The sequence below is a fragment of the Lepisma saccharinum genome, chromosome 13 (assembly GCF_977018435.1).
Source record: "Lepisma saccharinum chromosome 13, izLepSacc3.1, whole genome shotgun sequence".
Lineage (NCBI taxonomy): Eukaryota > Metazoa > Arthropoda > Insecta > Zygentoma > Lepismatidae > Lepisma > Lepisma saccharinum.
Window position 1 is genome coordinate 85,146,172 of NC_139241.1, and position 22,026 is coordinate 85,168,197.

At 38.3% G+C, this 22,026-nt stretch overlaps 1 protein-coding gene across 2 annotated transcripts in view; it reads left to right on the forward strand.

Annotated features, from left to right (window-relative positions):
- The window catches only part of LOC145997487 (monocarboxylate transporter 2-like), a 356,030-nt gene that overhangs the window by 21,483 nt on the left and 312,521 nt on the right, over window positions 1-22,026 (forward strand). The window contains exon 2 of one of the 2 annotated variants that reach the window (XM_083134590.1): window positions 6,555-6,625. The exons of the other annotated variant lie outside the window; for it this stretch is intronic. The gene's annotated coding sequence lies outside the window, so the exon portion shown is untranslated. The remainder of the gene's footprint in view (window positions 1-6,554; window positions 6,626-22,026) is intronic. 2 annotated transcript variants of the gene reach the window in all.

The following is a 22,026-nucleotide window of genomic DNA, read 5'->3' on the forward strand; positions in this document are numbered from 1 at the left end:
GTGGGGGAGCCGTTCCCACCCCAATTCTTCAATTTTGTGTTGTGTTTGCACTGCTGAGTGGGGGCGAGCGTTATCGTCAAGAAGAATGACACCAGCTGACAGGAGACCTGGTCGCTTATGTCGAATTGCGTTTTTCAGTTTATCCAATGTTTGACAATAACGGTCAGCATTAATTTTTCTTCCTCGCTCCAAAAAGTTCATAAGCTGAACACCCTTAGCATCCATGCTTCTGAGCTCCTTAAGACGCGAGCCCGCGTTTTCCGAACAAGCATTTACTTTTCGCCCTTGAGCGCATGCGCCTTCACGTCTGATAATGAATCGATTGTTGTTCCTTGTAGACGAAGGATGGCGCTTGTCAACCATGTGCTTCTTTTTAATGGTATTGCTTTATACAATATTTTATAGCATAGGGAAACTTATATATTGAACGTCCCTAGTATTTGTCAAGTTGTTTATGCACAAGAATTCGAAGTTGAGTCGTCTTGAAATAAATATGTAATTTATGTATTAAATCTTTGTCAACTATAGATCCTCGTAGTGATCTTTATTCAAAGAACAACCTACGTATGAAAAAAAATATTATTTTTATCTATGTGGAACATACATGTTTCTTTGACTAAATTTGTCATGGAGCTGGGCTAGGGTTGAATCACGTCCAGTGCTGCCATCTGTTGGCCTTTGACCAGTCTGCTGTTTCAGATGAGTTTACAGCCTAGCCGCGTCAATTATTATAAATTACTAAATTTAATAGTAGCTACAAAAATCTTTCTTTACAAGAAAGCGTAAACCAATCATGTTTTCTTAACTCAAACTCGTTTCTTCCTGTTGTGAACGCTGAAATGATGGATTTCAATGTAACCCCAGAAACTAATGGATACTAACAACAATAACAAAGCTTTTTAACGGTCTTCTATATGTCATAATCATAAATTATTAGTTAGGCCTCTTAGCTTGTCGGCTGCTTTTTTTATAGGAGCCGAGAATCGATCACAGACCTTCAATAATTCCACCGTTGGAGTAGATTCTGGGCTCAAATGTCGACTGCGTGTCTCTGCGTTTTTTATTATTTATAATGCAGACTGTTTTTAGAAATTGCGAATTTTTCACAATCCCACAACCCTGGCAACACTATCATAAGGAAATACAAACATATTTTAGCCTCTTACTGACAATACTATAAACCTTTTTCGAGCAGGCCTCATCTCCAGAAAGCTATCAACTCGGGGCAAGCCCTGGCACCTAACGACCTGTTGGGTGAGATGAGTCAAGGCAAGGATACTATAAACCTTTTCCTGCTCCCCACAAAATAGGCAATAGTTAGGCTGGATAGTTCGATGAACTAACCGATATCTAACTATGCACTGCTTAGTCCAATGCACAAGATTTCCTGTTACCGACAATGCGAACATATACCGTATATATATATATATTTCAGTTAATGAGAATGTAAATGAAGTTTTAAATAGTGCATTTCAATTTTCAGTTTTCCATATCTGTTTGTATTAAAGTTCCATAACAGACAAATGCCTATGTTAAATTTGATATGTTGCTTGATTGTGCTTCGATTTTCCTCTTTCTGTTAGGAAATCACTGTTGTATTCATTTCTACAGTTAGTGGTGCCATCTCTTGGCAGTGATTACAATTCCTGCAAACCTAACGGTAGGTTTACAAAAGAATTGATTACAAGGAATAGATTCGTTTATATAAGTCAGCTTTATCAGTGACGGCATCTTAAACGGGCCTGTGGGGCTGTAGCCTTCCCAATAAGAAATCAAATTGTTTGATCGTTATACATTTAAAGAATTCTCAACTTAATTAGTAACTGTTAGCAAAATATTTCATAATAATTTGTTACGTCTCCCATATGGTCATATGTGTTAGGAAAGTAATGGAGGGAAAGGATTTATAACCAGGATGAGTCACTAAAACTCATAAAATAGGCGGCAAAAAAGCACCGGGAATACAGAAAGTGATGAACATGGATATATTTTTCATACTTTTCCCGGATTAGGCACTCAAGAAGCAGTTATCATCGAAATAGGCTGAAATAGACAAAAAAAAAGCCATTGTGAAATTCATATATTTTTTTTAGAAATGGCCTGGCCTACATTTCCTGTCCAAGGAACAAAAAATGGCATTTTAGAACAAATGACATATTATCGCATAAAATTATGAAACAAATCTGAGTTGGCGCCACTGTTGGTTTCCAAGGTCGCATCTTCTGACAGAGATGAAAATGGCATGAGGCAGTCTTGTAACTGGTATAAACCGTCAGAAGATAAGGAAAAAATGACAGAATTTTTATTATTTCTTCCCCTGCGAACCTCTCCGGGGGACATTACGAATTCATCCCGTACGTGACACGACTCGCCGATTCGTTCCCGAAAGCTGTCTTCACCTCTGCCGATATCTCGACGGTCGAGGAATCGCTTCTGCGTCGCTTGACATGTGAACGAGATATCGATGTCAGGTCGACACGATGGTGACATTTCGCCCTTGGTTCTGGTTGACATGTTTGAAAGTTGTTCATACAAAAGAAGCAATATTGAAACTGCTTCGTTGCATTTTAAGCAAGGGCGAGTGTGTCTTGGAAAATGCTCGCTAGATGGCAGCATGTCTCTAGTATCTTTTAAGAACACATTGGCGAATTTTCTTGAGTGGTAACGAGTTTTTAAGAACATTTGGTTATGTTTTATAACCTTTTGAAAGTTTGATGTTTTTTCTAAAATATATCTGTTAACAACGTGCTCCAGTCTTCTTAGAACCTATATCTACATGTTGTTAATTTAGATATATCTCTTAAAGTTCGGAATTAATTTTAAAATAATGATTTATTTCAGTTTGGAAACTAAATATGTTGACCAAGGCAGAAATTTATTTTATTATAAAACATAAACTAAACGTAACGTTTCAACCTTCTAGCGAGGTCTTCTTCAGACTCTGTACCAAGTACAAATGTAACCAGGTACACAACAGGACGATATATATACACACAAAAAATACTCCCCTCCAGACTATTTGAAAGTAATTCTGGAACAATCTAGCAGGTGGCTTTCCCTTGTCAACTGTACTTTCACCTAAAAGGCTAAACATATTTACTTCCATCTAGAATGTCGCTGGACTCTTTATCTCACGCTCTATTTCCTTCATTCTTCTTCCTTCTTCTCTCCTCTCTCTCTCTTGTCCTTTCCACTCTTTCTAACACCTTCTTCCATTCTTAGTTTAACTTCAGTCCCCCATTCCAGTTCATTGTGTCTTCTTCACCTTTCTTCTCTATTTCCTTGGCCTCCTTCCATTTTCTCACTAGAATTCTCTTCTCCCTTCCTATCTGCCTAGCCTCATCCCACTCTATTTCATGTCCTGTTTCTCTCGTGTGTTTAAATATCACATTTCTCTCTCTCTCTCTCTTAAGTCGTACATCATACCTATGTTGTTTCAACCTGTCTTTCAGCCTCTTTTTCTTTTCTCCTATGTACACACTCTGACTTTCTTTACATTTCACTTCGTAGATAATCCCTTCCTCTTCTCTGTTTTCCTTTTTCTTGTTTGCATTCTTCGCTATTCTTAAGATGCTTCTCCCTCCCTTCCTATAAGTTTTAATTCCCGCTTTTCTAAGCAATTTGCATATCTTTTCTGTGGTCTTCCCCATAGCCTACTCATTATTCCAAACCTCCTTTCTTTTTCTTTCTCTTCCAATTCTCCCCTGCCACTTTTCTTCCTTCTTCTGTTTATGTCCAGTCTATCCTCCTCCTCATAATACCATACAGTCCAGCAACATTCTCTTTCAGGTGAAAGTACAGTTGACAAGGGAAATCCACCTGCTAGAATGTTCCATAACAACTTTCTAATAGTCTGGAGGGGAGTATTTTTGTGTATATATATCGTACTGTTGTGTACCTGGTTGCATTTGTACTTGGTGCTAAGAAGACCTTGCTAGAAGGCTGAAACGTTACGTTTAGTTTGTTTATAATAAAATAAATTTCTGCCTTGGTCAGCATATTTAGTTTTTATGTCATGGAAACAAGGTTTAATGGTGTTACAATTAAGTTTGAAGTTTTATTAATCCATATATAGAATTAAAGATGGGTTTGCAATTGTGAAAAATTGAATTTTTATGAAGCAAGCAGTTCATCCAGCTAAATAATTAATTTTAATGCAAATTCCAATGCAAAATGTGCTTAAATTTTGGAACCAGTGCTGAAACGTGAATCTCCTCCTGTTGTCCCTAAAAAAAGATTTGTATTGACTGAAATTGTGTTCATTATTGCATGAAGTAATGGGAGAATATTTAAAACATGTAATGGATTTCACTGCGTAAGATGATTCTCTATTGAGACGAAACCTTGAATAACATATGATTATCTATTGTCAAGATTTAATACAGAAGAACGGAAAACCTTTGGCATTAGGCACAAGAAGGGGAAAATCTAGAAATATCATGAATATGGAATATATGCGAGAAAATGTATGTAAATATGGAAATTATATGTACAAATAAGTAATATATATGCTGGTGGTAAATAAGAATATTTTTCGAGCTTGCATACCACGAATCGCAAAGACAATACAAAATAACATTGATATCATATGAAGATATGTATAAGCATTTGCTTAAATCGCGATCAATAAATGGTACGTTGTGGAAAGCTGTACTATGTACACCCAACGGCGAAAGAAACAGTAGGCGAACTGTCCACCATCATTTTCATTCGGTCTGTATTACACAATGTGAGGTCAATGAATTGAAATAATGACGTCAATAAGCAGAGAACAATACCTGCTTCGAACCAACATAGTTTCATTCATTAAAACAACACAGGATGGAGAATGAAAATAGTAATGTAAATAGTGGTGGACAATTTGCTTACCATTATATTTGCCGTTGACTGTATAGTACCTATGAATTGCACTTTTCAGTCGTGCTGTATTTTTTTGTAATGTGCCTTTAACTAAATGTGCATGTTGTGTGCGTAATGTATTATTCCGTACGTAGTATACGCACACAATATAAGCTACACTGAAAGTTAATTTATGCACTGTCCTGAAATAAGATGCCATTTATCAATCGTACTGATTCATAGCGAGATGAAAACTGTCCTATTTACAGCCAAAGCTTCTGGCATTCTCTTCCAAACGTCATCTATTGAGCAAAAGTTAAAATGTGTAAAATACCCATCACAATCGTAAGACAAGAAATGTCCATTTTTAAAATTAATTACAAATATAATTGTTTCGTTTCCGTTGTTATGCTCACGCTTGTCGCCATGTTGTTTACATTGTCTACACGTATTACATAGTCTATATTGACTACACGTAGAACAGTGATGTGCCGTAGACTATAAGTTTATGTCTACACGTAATCTACGCGTAGATTATATTGGGTTGTAATTTCATAAACCACGTAGCCAATCTAAAGTGCATTTTCAAGCGTTTCGTGAAAGGAAAGTGGCATTTTCAACTATATTGGTTCCTAACGAAATGAAAAGAATCCTATTTATAACAAAATTTCTCTTCTCTTCTATTATCAACGAAGGAAGAAGTTAAATAGTATGCAAAAAGCAACAACAGATGGCAGTCGTGAGGCAAAATATATTTTCCCCATAAAACACTAGAATGTTTCCTATATTAGGTTCCTTCCTAGGTGAGAAATTGTTCGAATTTGGAAGAAAGAGTATGAAAAGGTCTCCTCACACATCAGCAACTCATACGCAGTATCATTTTGTTCTGCTTCCAAGGCGCCCTTTGCTAAGTTATCACCTTTAACCATGTTGTTTACATAGATTACGCAATCTACGTGTATAAAATAGTCTACGAGTAGAATGAGGCCAATGTGAGGTTTTTAAACTATGGCTGGATATCATCGATTATGATGAACGATTTTAAGGGGGTCTTGAGTGATGGGCCCCCTGTTTCGTAATTAAATCGTGCGGATTGCGGATGATATGATTTTTTTGGGGGGACACATGACATGATTTTGGGGTGGGTGCGCCTTGGGGGGATGAGCACCCCTGTTGGCTAGCTTAGTCCTCTCTAGGGCTAGCTTGATCCCAACTGTGGGACCAGTACCGATTAGCCTGTCTGTGCATAAAAAAGGAAAAGTTCCCCGTGCACTGCCATCGAGGTAGCGCCCCACACATTCTAGATTTCATTCATTTTGGAGGTGAAGCGATCAGCACCACGCTCCGGCCACCTTTATCCTCGAGGGTTGCCACCAGGTACTCATTTATTTGAGGATGGGTGAGCCCCAGAGCCGCATTATGCGAGGACAAGCCCTTCGTCAAACGCCCTACACACTAAACCACCGCAATGTAGTGGACGTACAACAGAAACTTATAAAATCTCATGTTTGTCAGGAGAACATTTTTTTGATTCGCGTAATGAGGATGAAAGATTATGATTTGATTCAGTGAAGTGAAAAGAGTTTCTCATTATTCTAATATAAAAAATAAACTAATTTAGTATGGGTAGTTAAAGTTCAAAACAAAAAAGGGCTGTTGAAACCGTACTGTTATTTATTAATTGTATTCATTGTTTTATCTTCTTTTGTTCACAGGAACTCTACAACGAGTGTGGTTACAGGGTTTTGGTGTAATTGGCTCCAATGAGAGATATCCCTTAACTTAGGTAAGTGTAAACTCCATTATTATGCACTAGGCTAGTTTACAATTATTTCCACCAGGAGATGCTTTAGATTGCAATAATATTGAACCAGTATATCTGTGCTAATAATCTAATTTATTACATATAATGGATCTACAATTTAATGTAGAAAATAAGTTTCTCAATTTAGAACATTTGATGGTGCAAATTGGCTTCGTTCACAGGCAAGAGGCAGAATATGTAATGGAGCATTCTACGAAAAGTGGTCCTACTCCATGTAAATAACATAATCAATTATTGTTTTTAATTGCATTAAGGTTTAGGTGTTTGTAAATTCATATAATTTGCACATTTCACCAATAAATGTTACTAGAGTGCGCGTCAAATCTCCTGCATATGGCGATAGCCAATAGCAGCGCATTGCAGCTGTGCCATGTCGAAATCTCCCACGGAAAAGATACACCGTGGTTGAGCGAAACGCCTTGTCACGGAACAAGGCAACGCCGCACGTCTGTGATTCGCTGGTCCTCTTCAGCCGTTCAAGGCCATATGCAGGAGATTTGACGCGCACTCTAGCATCTGCAGCCTATATGCTTCAGAGACAAATGAAGTCAAAATTTGCTCAGTCATAACTTTTAACTTGTTAACAAGACATCTAGCCTGATTTCATATATATATCACATCACCCCCTTCTCATTTAAAATCCTGGAGTTGAATTCAATATGGCGGCCAACAATATGGCGGACCTCAGCTTGACACACGCAACTGTGCTTCCCCCTGGGCCTAATCATAACCAATTCCACCCAGCCTAACTCCATTACATTTTATAGTGGGTGTTAGGGGACTTTTCAATCATCCTGTAATTTTGAGCATTATGTGGATCATTTTTGAACATGAACGAAAGGTATTCGTATGTCTGAAAAGAATTATGCTTTTTGTTCCTTAGTATGAAGTACACATACTCTCTATAATTACAATTAAAAAACAATTTATATATTTCGTAATATTAGGTAACGGCAATAAGCAGAATATGTTGAAGGTTAAAACCCCGAATTGTGGAAGGCTAGAGCGTTTTTAAATCAGTGTTTATTTTCATTTCCGATGCGCCAGGATTTGACGTTGCTACGTCCCGCGTAGCGGTGCACTTCACAAGTACACTTACCTTATAAGCTCAGCAGAGCATGCTGGATAATCCCAGGGATCGGGTTGAGATACTGCGTACCTTCCCCTTGGATCCACAGGTGAAGTCCAATGACAACCCACGAGGTTGTCCTCCTGATGCAGGTATCCACAAGTACGAAATACACTTTCGAAATAAAGAAAAACCGCAATATGTTCAACTTTACGTTTATTATGGACACGCACGTATATCATGTAAGACTAAAATTACAATTCAAATACTTTTGAACGGTACAGCACGAGATGCGTAAGCCTATCTTTCCCGTAACGCGAAGCACCTCTTGCCACTTCAAATCTCTCCGCGCAACTCCTAACCGTTTTTCTGGAAGGCGAAAACAACACCTCAGTTACACAGTGTTACCAGACACAATAACCTTTTAATACTAGGAAGTTTGATAATAGCAAACAGTAATATATTAGAAATGTACAGTAATCTGGCACAGTGAATTAGGTATGTGGTGGCAACAATGCAATGAAAAGCACGTGATCTTCTCACACCACCAGAGTTTAAATAAATCAACAATGGCTTTCAAAATATAAGAGAAACGAACGGCGTTTGCCAGAAACATGAAACAACAAATAGATATAAGGAATTTAACGCAGAAATTATTAACTTAGGCTTCACTAACTTGATTAAAATGAAACTTACAACAATCTTTAGAATATTTAAAAGCAAATGAAACGATTAATGTTGAAACTATGTAAATTGCTTAAATTTGCTGCTATTCATACTTGTAGATATGTGTATTGATTATAAAGGCGGCCATATTGGAAAATTGGTTGAAGGCATTAATATATTTATGAATATATATATGGATCATCAGCTGTATAATACTAATAATAATAATATAAAATATAATAATAATAATAATATAAAACCACGAAGTAATGGCAAACTCGGGGTCATTACAACGTTTACTAAATTACAAAACTGCGTATATTCAATATCAAACTATTATTTTAGGAATCCAAGTAACAATCTCCTCTGTTTAATGTTCATTTAATTATGGCGCTACTGAATTTACACTGTACTAATGAACGAACTCTCTAGCATTCTTAAAGCCGAAGGTTTATGGCTGCAGCAACACAAGCCTTCCAGCTGTCCCTATCTTTCTCAAGATAAATCCAATCTTTTCCATCCTTACCGATTTCCTCTAGGTCCATCTTAACGTTATCCATCCATCTTCCTCTCGGCCTTCCTACAGGTCTCTTACCATCAAGTTTTCCAACAAGAATCCTATAAACTCTTCTTTCCTCTCCCATTCGTGCCACGTTGCCGACCCACCTAAGTCTTCTTGATATAATCATTCTACTAATATCTGGACAGGAATACAAATTGTCCAGTTCTAAATTATGTAACCTTCTCCACTTATCTAGCTCATCCCTTTCAGGTCAAAAAAAATTTCTAAGGATTTTATTTTCAAATACTCCTAATGAATTTCATAAATATTTGAAGATTACTTACTTATATGTAGTTCTTTGTTTAGAACACAATTTCAGTAATTTCTGATATTCTAAAGTATGTCAAAACAATCCATGAAGTCATGAAAAATCAGATGAGTTGCTTAATTGGAAGCAACAGCGTTTCATAAACTCGTAACATACCGTACAAAAACACTTATTTTTAAATGGCCCGAGTGCTGTAGTTACAGATATTATAACGTATGCAAAAATTTATTCTTGAGTAATGAACCACTCCTATCCCGAAGGTTATGCAACCACCAAGACTCTTGAGTACGGCGGGTGGCGGAGCATCTAGGTTGAACAGCCATGAGACCTTGTAACTACTAAGTCGGTCAACAGATGGCAGAGCTGATCCTTAATTCATTGCTTGCTCAATGAACAAACACATTAACATTTCAGCATTCAGAATATAGACCAGCAAGTTCGTTTAACTTTCAGTTATATTCAGTGAATTCTGAGAAAACGAATAATCTGTCATTGGTTGAAAGTGGCCAACGCTATATGTCGCATTCGTATTTGAAATATCATAATATTGTCTCTCTGTATAGAAGTCAAGGAAACGGAACTTCAAAAACAAATTGTCAAGAAACTTCAGTCAGTCAGTCTCAATTCATTAATACTCTTTTTTTTTTCGTCCGAAAAAAATATCATCGTTTTGAATTCATAAATTGGGCAACATAGTACTTTTGAGTCGACAGCGAATAAAAAATATGAGCCAGTAATGTAATACACGATCAAACAGAAATCGTAAGTAGAATTAATAAGGTTGAATAATATTTAGGACTCTTCGTCTTCAAATTGAAAAGAGAGAAGTTTCAATGTTGTTTGAAACACTGTATCGTCACTCCACCTGGAGAGAATCGCCGTCATATTTGAACAACAAGTAGACATTTCATTTGCGATATCTTGCACAATACCGGACAATTCTGCAAATTATGTCTTCATTATATATATATATATATATATATATATATATATAATATACTGTTTATGATTTGAGGACCCACTACCAAAAAAAATTACGGTTACACGTGTACTACTGGGCTTCGAGCTTATACTATTCGTTTTACCTGTTATTCGCTCGAGCGAAGAAGCTCTCGATTCCGTACGTCAGTGTGAACTATTTGGCGCTCGAGCGAAATAATCTCGCTGCAGCACTAGTTCAGGCCATTACACGTGGCACTAGGCGCGAAACTCCAAAAAAATATCCTGTCAGAATTTTTGCATATTTTCCTCTTTCTCCATTCCTAGAAACGAATAACTTCTTCAAGTCTTCTCAACGAAGACACCGTGTGAATATTGCAGATGGTATACACTTTACAAGCGATGTAAGTCCTTTTGAAGCACCCTGCACCACCAAACAACACGCTCACCAATCTCATCTGGCATTGACTGCATCGTAATTGCGTCTGTCTTATCTTGCAACATTGAAAACAATGGTGCCAGATCGTTAACCTTAAAGACCCCGTTAATAACGAGGGAGAGGCACTCCCCGGGGGGTCCGGTGATTTAGCTTTAATTGCTGCTTCCTGACGCGTCTCCATCTTCGGATCTTCTTTCTTCTTCTTCTTCTCAGCGTCTCATTATGTTCTTCCTCAGACGAATCACCTGTCAGAGGAAGAGTCATCGTGATCTCTGGCTGTGGGTGAGTTATCAGCTTTCCTCCTCCCACCTGGGAAATCTATTAGTGAGAACACGCCATTGAAATGTGCCAGAAATAAAGTGTGTCCGCTAAAACGTATGGGAAGAATCCTGAACTGCATTCTTGCAGACGAGCGACGCTGTGGCGCCTGGACATTTAGCTACTGGTGCTCGTGTTTGTCTCCGGAGGAAGCGAACGAAAGCAAGTCTCTGTGCGACTAGTGACGCGAGGCGGCTCCACCGATGAACACGTGAGAGGGAATGAGATTGCGTGGAGGGGAGGAAAGCGACTGCAGTTCCCGGCTTCGCTCTGCCCGCTAGCTCCCCCTTTCTCTAACGCTACGCGCCACTTTGCTCCAGGGATAACTGCTACAGTGGGATCCACGAGTATTACCGTGCAAATTGTCCATCACCATGTTCGTGCACTTTACTTGACCCAATAAGAGCTTCAATAATTAAAAGAAAACTGAAAACAAGCTGTTGACAACTTCTGCACCAGCATACATAAAAATCCATCGCTTACGAACACACAGATGTAAGAGAAATATTAACAAAAATTATCATTGACAATTTGCACGGGAATACTCATGCATCCCACTGTACAGGTATACGTCAGTTCAGGAAAGCGTCACATTTGATTCGCTTTTCTTATTAATCGTAGTTTTCTGCTACTTTTGGCTAATCTCTGCGATGTGGATGAGTGATGATATGACGAAATTGATAAGTCGCAAGATGAGATCATTTCGTATTTTGGCAAATGTACACAAAATTGATACACGTAAACATCTTTCTAAAAAAACTCGCATATTAACACTACAAGTTTGTACATACTTGAAACGCTTACTTTCATACACGATACAAAATCGAACTATCCAAAGAACATAGACAGCCACAATTGCAATACCAGGCAAAAAAATAACTTCCACATTCCCTAACTGCATGCCAAACAGGAAGTTTTTACACAGGCATCCATTATACAATATGTTACCAAGTAGTTACAAAAATTTTGAAAGGACAACGGTCTTCAAAAGTAAAGTGAAAGAAATTGCTATTGAATCTACAGTTTAAAGTGGGATCCGAATCAACATATACCTCCACCGGGTATCGAAATCGGGACCCCTTGATTACTAAGTGATGACGCTACCAGTGTGTCATCGGGGTGGCCTCGAGGGTGGGAGATGACATCTTTTCACACCGAAAGTGCCCTTGAGGGGCATTGGTGCATGTACATTATAAAATACAACATGTTGACATGGCACATAATATACAGGGTGTCATTTTAATGGCGCCCACGGACCACAGAATCGTATAGAGGACATCAAAACAAACAACTTTTCCCAGTAACATTTTTCCCGCTGGTGCGTCGATTCGACGCTACAGCCGTTCAAAAAAGACCGTTTTGCCGCCTGGATGCTGGCAACCCAACACAACATTTGATCGTACCTCTGACGTCATATCCTAGGGCGAAACAGAGAATGGCAGGGTTGCAAGGAACAAACAAAATTTGTGAAAAATGACAAACTACCAACCGCATTATTAGCTGTAAAACGACGCGTCCAGCAAACCGAACACCATAGCCTACCAGCCAGAAGATCAACAATCATCTCAGGCCCTGATATGACTGGGAAGTGAACCAACGATATGAGAAATGATAAAAAAGTATTCAAAATGAAATGTCAATGTCGGATTTTGTCTCAGCCTACATCTAAAATATCAACAACAATAAATTTTATTGCACGTACAGCTTACACCTGGCTGTTTACGCCCAACTACATGTCAAATATTTGCAAATCTCGTTGCAAGGTTGATATCTACAGGTTTGTGTCCAGATGCCATGCGGTACTTTTGTGCTGATAACGGAAGTATCCGAGATTCACGTTGTTACATTATGGCTAAAACAAGTACAACCCCAGTAACAATCTAATGATGAATCAGTGCAGAATACACTGCCCTGTTCACATTTGCAAACTATTGCATGTGTATCCGGTGCATAAGTAAACAGTCTCCTTAGAACTTGTATTACTACTACTTATATTCCTGTATTTTCAATCATTTTTGCCACTTGCCTCATAATGCTCTGAAATAAAATAAAATAAAAGTGGCCCGGAGAACAAAGTTCCATCGTACAATCTCCGGGCCACTTTTATTTGCCCCCACCCGGTATTATGTGTTGCTTACCTTTGGAATTTTGAGTTCTTTCATTTCTATTTTGTCATCTGTTCAGTGTGTTACAGACAACTAGCCTCAGAAGGACGAAGTGGATAGACTAAATTGTAGATGCCAACTTGGTAACTAGATTTTTAAATATTTGACATGAAAGCTGAGACAAAATTCGATATGACCACTTCCACTTGAATTCTATTTTCTTTCTACCATATTTCGTATCGTTTGTTTACTTCCTGTTAGGTTACAGAACGTGTTTTCTCGTTTTGTGTTACGGTACATAATGTGGCTGATTGTAGCTATGTCATTTTTCACAGAGTATGTGTGTTCCTGGCAACCCTGGAACGCATCGCTTCACGACGGGATATGACGTCACAAATGCAATCAAATGTTGTGTGTGGTTGCCAGCATTCAGGCGGCAAAACGGGCTTTTTTGAACGACTGTAGCGCCGAAACGACGCACCAACGAGAAAAATGTTACTGAGAAAAGTTGTTTGTTTTGATGTCCTCTATACGTTTCCGTGGTCCGTGGGCGCCATTAAAATGACACCCTGTATATGTATGCATCAATTGGACAGTATGTTTGTTTGTAGTATACCATAATATACTACATATATATCATACAATGACAAATTATATCTTTAAGCGGACTAGTGCTGTAAAAGTACAATATTACGAGTATATATTGAATACAATCATAATTTACTTTAAAAAGTTATTTCATTCATGAAATTCTTTAACTGAATATTTTCTCGCTTGTACTTAGTCTCTCACCTGGCAGTTTCAGCCCACAATCATCTGTTTCATTTTCATATATCACTGTATTGTACCAGAGGCGTCTCGAGAATGCATGCGTCAATTGTGAGGAAAAGGACAGCTTGCTTTGCGACGACATTCATGAGCATTTCTACATTCTAATTTCTTCATATAGGAGAAGTATTTATTTTACACGAGAGCGCCCAACTAAGATTATATTACATTTCTTGGATCTGAAGTGAAAGAAAGGAATAATTATTTTCCCACGATTGACGCATGCGTCACTTCAGATCCAAGAAATGTAATATAAGCTTAGTTGAGTGCAGTGATGTGCATTTACGCGTAAACAACGATAGTCTACATTTTACACGTAGACTATTTTAAATACGCAGTTGACGTAATATATGTAAACAAAATGGCGAAAGGTGATAACTTAGCAAAGGGCGTTGTACAAGTAAAACAAAATTACACTGCGTATCAGTGGCTAATGTGTGAGAAGCAACTTTCATACTCTTCCATGCAATTTTAAACAATTTCTCACCTAGAAAAAAACTTAACGTAGGAAATAATCTACTGTTTTATCGGAAAAGACTTATTTTGCCTCACGACTGCCATCTGTTGTTTTCTTGCATACGATTTATCTTCTTCCATAGTTGATGAGAGAAGAGAAGAGACATTTTGTTGTATATATGACTCTTGTCAGTTCGTTAGGAACAAATCTAGTTAAAAATGTCGCTTTCCTTTCATGGAAGCCTTGACAATTAATTTTAATGTACTTTAGATTGTCTACGTAGTCTATGTAAACTACAACCCAATGTAATCTACACGTATTACGTGTAGACAACGCATGTAGACGTAAACTTATAGTCTACGGCACATCACTGGTTCAGGGCTCTCGTGTAAAATAAATACGTCTCCTATATGAAGACATTAGAATGTAGAAACGCTCATGAATGTCGTCGCAGAGCAAGCTGTCCTTTTTCCCACAATGACTATGTTCACTTAAGTTTCAATTTCACTGCGTCTTTCACCTCACGATCCATATTTGAGGACCCGCTGCCACAGACAAATTACTGTTATACGTGTACTACTAGCTTTCGAACGTATACCGGTCGTTTTTACCTGTTCGAGCGTTATTCGCTCGAGCAAAGAAGTTCTCTATTCCGTACGCTATCTAGCGTCGTGTGCGCGAACTATTTGGCGCTCGAACGAAATCCTCTCTGCGCAACTAAGAACTCACTTCCTTTCTGGGACCCAGTGGCTATCCAGTTCGTGCAGTTAACTTGATATACTTGAGTCCCACGCAACGCCTTCTGAAGCCTTTGAAGTACGACCTGCACCGCCGGGGTCGTTAGGTTTCAATGGAGTCTGCTCGGGTGACTTGAAGTGGTACCAGGTCCTGTCTGGCGCTGCGCCCACTGTCATATGCAAGGAGGCTTGGGTGTAAAGTCTCGAGGTGGCCGTTCAATAATTCAGAAGCAAGGAACAAACTCCAGACCCCAGCACTGTTAGAGGCTAAGATGGGATGAGTTGTGAGAATTCGAGCAAGGTGGATAAAGTAGACGGGTAGGAGACATCGTACTTTCTCTCTCTCTCTCTCTCTCTCTCTCTCTCTCTCTCTCTCTATATATATATATATATATATATATATATATATATATATATATAAGTAGATGTATTTACAATAGGGACAGCGCAAGAAAGGAAGAGCTCTTCTAATGCAGATTTGCTACACTTAAAACAAGCTCAACATGCCCATATGAGCTTTTTGCTCAAGTGTGGAACCCTTGCCTAATCCAAGATTTTTGTGAAAATGCCCTCGGGAATTTTTCAGAAAGGAAGAGCTTTTTCGGAAAGGAAGAGCCCCCTCTCAGATTGATTTGTCTACACTTACAAAAGGCACTTCTGTGAGACTTAAAACTAGGCTACCCACACCTATACACACCCACACCCACCCACACCCACCCACACATATTTACTTCCGGTCCACTTCCGGTCCACTTCCGGTCCACTTCCGGTCTACTTCCGGTCTACTTCCGGTCCACTTCCGGTCTACTTCCGGTCTACTTCCGGTTTACTTCCGGTTTAAGTTCAATTGGACACCAGGCTCATCTTGCATATCTAGTACTAAGACAATGCAATATGCAGAGACCCTCTAGAATTGCTCTGTGACCCGCTCATTTCTTACGTCATAAACATATGATTTTTCACCTATGAGAATAACGCTACATATGGTGTCATCTGGTAAAGCCTCGTGGAATTCACAGATAATTTTAATGTTTGTCCTGTCATTAACTACAACCTGTTTTCTTTTTGAAGTGTTAATTACAAACATGGGTCTCTGTGTCTTGAATTCATCTGGTGAGTAATACATATCAGTACTGCCAGTAGTGACACGCTTGAAGGAAGAAAAAGCCTCATATAATTTAAGAAAATCATCCTTGGAAATGTCTAAATTGTAATTTTCTCTAGGAAAGACCTCATTTCTGCCATTTTTAAGATATATATTCTTGATGTTGCAGTTATCAAATTTACTCGAATTTTTTTCCTGATTGTTGTGTCTCCCAGTCTGAAACAGTACCACTACAAAATCAGGCATGTCGTATTGTATGCTGGAGAATGAATTTGTAGCATCAAATTCATAATATGTGCCAGATGCGGGCTTCTGTACACATTGATATGTATAAAATTGCAGAGGAACCTGTGGATTTTTTACTATATCAGCTTTGTATTTAAGAGCGTAACTGGCCTCATATTCAACAACCGGGATTCTTAGCTCCAAAGTTTGAATAATACATTTGCCTTCATCAGGTAGGGTATTGGGCAGAGCTTCCCCTGTAGGGTTTAATGTGCTGTACCTCATCAAAGCATTATTATCATTTGCAGCTCTTCTAAATGTAATTCTTAACCCCCCCTTCCACATGATATCTTTGTAATCCGAGAAGAATCCTGGCAACAGGCGCATGGGGAACAGCACTGTGTGGCTCTTGGATAATATTTTATCACCAGCCTCAAATCCACCGATTTTGTAGTAAGAAGCTTCGGTTTTGGATAATTTTAATGTAGCCAAAGCTGTGGAGGTAATGCCGGGATAATCTATTCTGTTTATAACAACGCCATGTTTTCTGACCTCAATTTCAGAGAACAGATGCGGTACAAAATTATCTACAAGTCTTATATTCGAATTTGCCGGATAATCTGTTCCATCCAGCTTTACAACATCAAATTTGATGTATAGATCTGCTCTGTGGGGGTGTATAAAGCCGTCCCCTACATCAAGGTCAACCTCGATTTCTGTGTTGGGTTGATTTAAATTTGCAAATGTCCTCCTGTTTGGGGGGAATGATTGTAGCTCATAACTCTCAATATTTTCCATTGTATGTATTTTTATTTAAATGTTAATCTCTATGATAGCAGTTGTTGTGGCTCCAGCAAAATCAACTAATTCTTCTTTTTCATTAGTGACCATCAATTCAATGTAATCTATTCTATTATGGCACACAGGAAAATATAATGTTGGGGATGGATTGTAGATGATTGGCTCCATGAATTCGGAATTAGGTTTGAATGTTGCAATGATGCCGGTTTGTTTGTGAGTGCCTATGCCATTTGATTTGGTGATCATACCCTCGGCCACATTACAGTGAATATTCGCTAAGAATATGGTTCTAAGTCTCTATGGCTAAGAATTTAGGTATATTCATAGCAGTGTGTTTGATGGCCGCTTCAAGTTTTGTGTTGTTCTCAAATCCTAACAGCTCTCCTATAGTACCCAGATGCACTGTTTCTGTGGCAGATACAATTTCTACTCTGTGAGTGACAGAATTTTGACTTAACACTACACCTCTGGGTAATTGTGCATTTAGAGTGGACAGATTATACTGCCCTGGAGTGATGACAATTTTTTGATCCCCAACTGCAATTGTATTGTTGTGGTGTGTAATATTAGGGATTAGGTACATGCCGTAAAATGCTCTGAGAGCTATTGTTTTGGGATACACTATGTCATCATGCAATTTGAGTTTCAATATTGAATTTTGGCTGGTGAGATGGAATACCCCCATGATGTTTCAGATACCACAAGGCCTTTTGAAAATTTTCAATTGATGGTTTATTTATTTGAGACATATATCTGAGAACAGATAAACACAAATGTCCGCAATTAACATCTTTGAAGTTTTGAACACGGGCATTATTGTAATAAAGATTAGCTGATTTTAGATATTTTATTAAATTTTCAGGTGGAACACCTCCAAATGAATCAAACACAAATGCCTCATTTTTTAAATATTTAAGATAACAAATCCAGTGAGTGCCCTGATTTTTGTACTCATCCAAATTAACAATGCCACACTCTTTGTTGAGTGGTTGTTCCGGTAACGAATCAGACATGTACACACCTCTAAAATGTTTGATGCCCAGTGGCTTGATTAAAGCTTCAATATCTTGGTTTGTAAGCGGCTCTTGTTTTTTTTAAACTTATTCATGGCTCTCTTAACACCTTTGCCTTTTTTCTCCATGGCCAGGTTATGGCGCTTCTGCTCATCTAATTCTGCCTTATTTTTCTTGGCATCTATTACTGTTTTTGCTATGGCAGCTGATCCCCCGGCCAAGCTCCCAACAGCCCCGAGAGCAGCTAAGATGGCAGGGATGGTAAATATGAAACCCCCTGTATGCAATTTTTTTCTTGATTGCTGTAATTTTTTTAATTGGGGGGTACTAAGCAACAATTTCATACCATGTCCCTTTGCAAGACAAGAGCTTTTTTTCTTGCGCTGCTTTTTGGTTAAAAGACTGTCAATAGTTTTAAGAGATTTAAGACCTGCATAAGGTATTTGATACATAACACCCTTGGCCTTCATCGTAGGTTTATTATATACATATTCACAGCCCCCACCCCAGTTTTTGTTTGGTGTTCATAGCTATGGTGGTTCCCAATGCTGCTATTTTTTCACTCAAAGATGCATCTTTGCTTACAAATCTACCAAATGCAGCCTCTTCTAATTTCTTGTCTGCAACATGTCTCTTGTCAAGATCAGAATGTGTGTTGTATGCTATGTCATGGTCTCTACAAGCAGCATCTAGGGGATTTACACCAGGATCACCTCTGTTTAATCTATGATCCAATTTTGTGCCTGGACCACAATACTGATAGCCTGGAATGTGTAGTTCAAATGGCAACTTGTTTATGATGTCATTAACCAACCCCCGACCCTCAGAAACATTCCAAAATTTAGGTGGTAGAGTATTAATAATTTTTATGAGATATCCAATCCCCTTAGGGTCATTCACTATAAAATTAGACAATTTGGTGCTTATCATGTCCATAATTCCAACCTTTTCATTGTAAAAATTGTGGTTGCCAGCATTTTCCTCCCCAGCTATCACCAGCAACCTATCCACAAGTTTCCTGACATCATCAACCCACACAAATTCTTTAGGCAGAGTGTTGTATTGTTTGATTCCACTGCCAGTCTTGATCTGTGACCATATGGGCTTGATTAAGTTGTTGTATTTTGCTCCACTGCTAGACTTGACTCTTTTTTGTGTGGGATCATTGTTCTGGTATAGAGCATCTGATTTTATTAATATTTCTTTGTAATCCTCATAATCTTGATCTGTATAGCTGCCAGGCCTTTTCCTAGTTATCAGTTCCCACAATCCAGGTGTGCCGGTGTACTTAACAAAAGCACCTTTTTCTCCGAGACGAGATTCTGAATATACAATGATATCATCCCCCATAAAAGTTACTCTGAAATTACCGATTCTATGAATAATGCTGCCATCAAGCTCTGTGTCGGCATATAAGCCAAAGACCTCATCTTTGTTGTCTTTAGGTGTGGTTAAATATTTTTGAGCAAGAAGACCCAATTCAATAGGATCCTGTGTAGCTTCAATTCTTCTAGGAGCAACAGGACTAGGTGTATGAATACTGGAAAGTGGGGTGAATGGATAATCTAATATGTTCCTAGCAGCTACAAGTACAAGCTCCGTGATCAAATCTTGATTTTGCTCTGTAACAGTTTTGATATTCTTACCTAAATTATTAATAGCATCAATGACAGGCTGTTCTGTTTGTTTGTGTTTTTCATAAATTCCACGGTTCTCTGTTTTCCATCCCTTAAATCTTTTTACAAGATAATCTCTTAACTTAAGATCATCAATGATTGGCCTTTTCATGGTTATTTATTTATGTCTCAACGTCTAGAAAATCGTTGATTTTATTTCTGTATTTGCCACTATTGGGTGTTCTTGTCATATCAATTGTGACAAACCCATAACTGTCCTGGTTCCAGCACCTGCTGCAAAACTTGGAAAAATCATTGTAGCTCAAGTCCCCACCTACATATTCATCATGTATGTGTTTGAGGTTGGTATGGTCTTGATGAAACACACATATAAAATTGCTGTTGTCTCGGATCAGCTGCTTCGGTATTTTAGAAAAAGTCTGTGCCAGGTAGAAGCAATCAATGTTTTTGTGTCGGCCCTGTGTAAAGAAATTTCTAACCTTGTTTTGATTATCCAATATAATGTCATCAAACACAACAACAGAATTATCGAGACATTCATCCAGTGGCTTAACATCTGGTTCAAAAGTGGCAATATCCAATCCATCATATAGCTTCATCAGCTGCTGATATTTTAATTGTTCCAAGCTCTTAGAGAAGATATACAAGTGCCTGTTTTTCCAGTCTAACCAGTTGGGTGCCAATAAAAAATTATCAACCATTAGTGTAGTTTTACCACAAGCTGATGGGCCAACAATAAGACACCTAATATTATCAGGCAGCAGCACTCCATTTATCTTAATCTGCTGTTCAGGTTCTGGAAGCCTTTTTATAACATCCCAGGTGCTCATATTATCACTTTGTCTGCATCGATCCAGCTGTTTTCCGGATGACCCAGCCATTTGACAAATAACTTGTTGCCTTTTCTGCGGATGATTTTTTCTATGAGATATGTGTCAGGCTGTTTAGTTTTGCTGAGCTCTTGTTCATAGAACCTGCCTTTGAGAATTTCTCCTCGGTGATCTTTTATTATATATGTGTTAAGGGTCCCGGGTTTAACTTGAACCACTGTAAATAATTCGGTGCTCCAGTTTCTTGTAAAGCCTCTTTTGAATAAGTGCTTATATTTGCTGATTCTTACTTGATCGCCCACCCTGTATTTGGCCTTTCTTGTTGTTGGCTGATATCTAGGATAATAAACAGTGCTGATCAATTTTTGCTCATCAGATGGAGTTACTTCAGAGGGTTTCATGTTGATTGTGGAATGGACCGAGTTGTTATATTTATGTAGAAGTTCTGGAAGAATATTAAGCCATTTATAATTACCTTGGAGGGTAAATTGTTTATACATAAGATTTTTTAAGGTTCTGTTGAATCTCTCTACAATTGAGGCTTTGAGATCACTGTAACTCGAATAATGTTGTATTGCCTGGCTTTTAATAAATTGTTGAAACACTGAATTATAAAATTCTTTGCCATTATCTGTTTGCAAATAGCGCGGGGATCTTCCACTCTGATTGATGATTGTCCTGAGGGCTTCTGTAACACATTTTCCAGTCTTGGATTTGAGTGGCACAGCCCAGGCAAATTTTGAAAATGTATCTATGACAGTGAGTAGATACTTGTAGCCCTTGTTGATTTTGTCTAAGTTTTTCAACTGCCCACTTGCCAACTCAATCAAGTCGCTCTGCCATAAATCATCTATGCCCTTTGTGACTACTGGGAGTCTCTTAAAATTATGTCTGGCCTGTCTGTGTAATTCATCAACAACTAGACATAATATGAAAACAAGAATATTGCAACTATGGGGTGTTCAGCAGCTGAAACTGCAGGATTTTCTAAATATAAATTGTCCCCTATTTGTATTTTAAATTCCAGAGAGCCATCATCTTCAGCATAGGCTGTTTCTAATGTATTGGGGTCTGTAAAATCCTCCAATTCTACACTGGTGATTTTTGGTTTGTTGTCAGCATTTATTATTGATAAGGTGGGGTAGTGGTGTGCCTGTGGTTGATGCCAATATTTGATCTTGATTGGTCTCAATGTGCCCCCAACAAAAAACTGGTAATAAAATTGTGCAGGGGACAGCATATATATTTTACCACCTGGTGTAAATGGTGAATCATATTCTTTGTTGGGGATGCTGTACAATTCAAGAATTACTGTATGTTTTGGATTCTCGATTATGCCCGTTATTTCTTTTTCTGCTGTAAG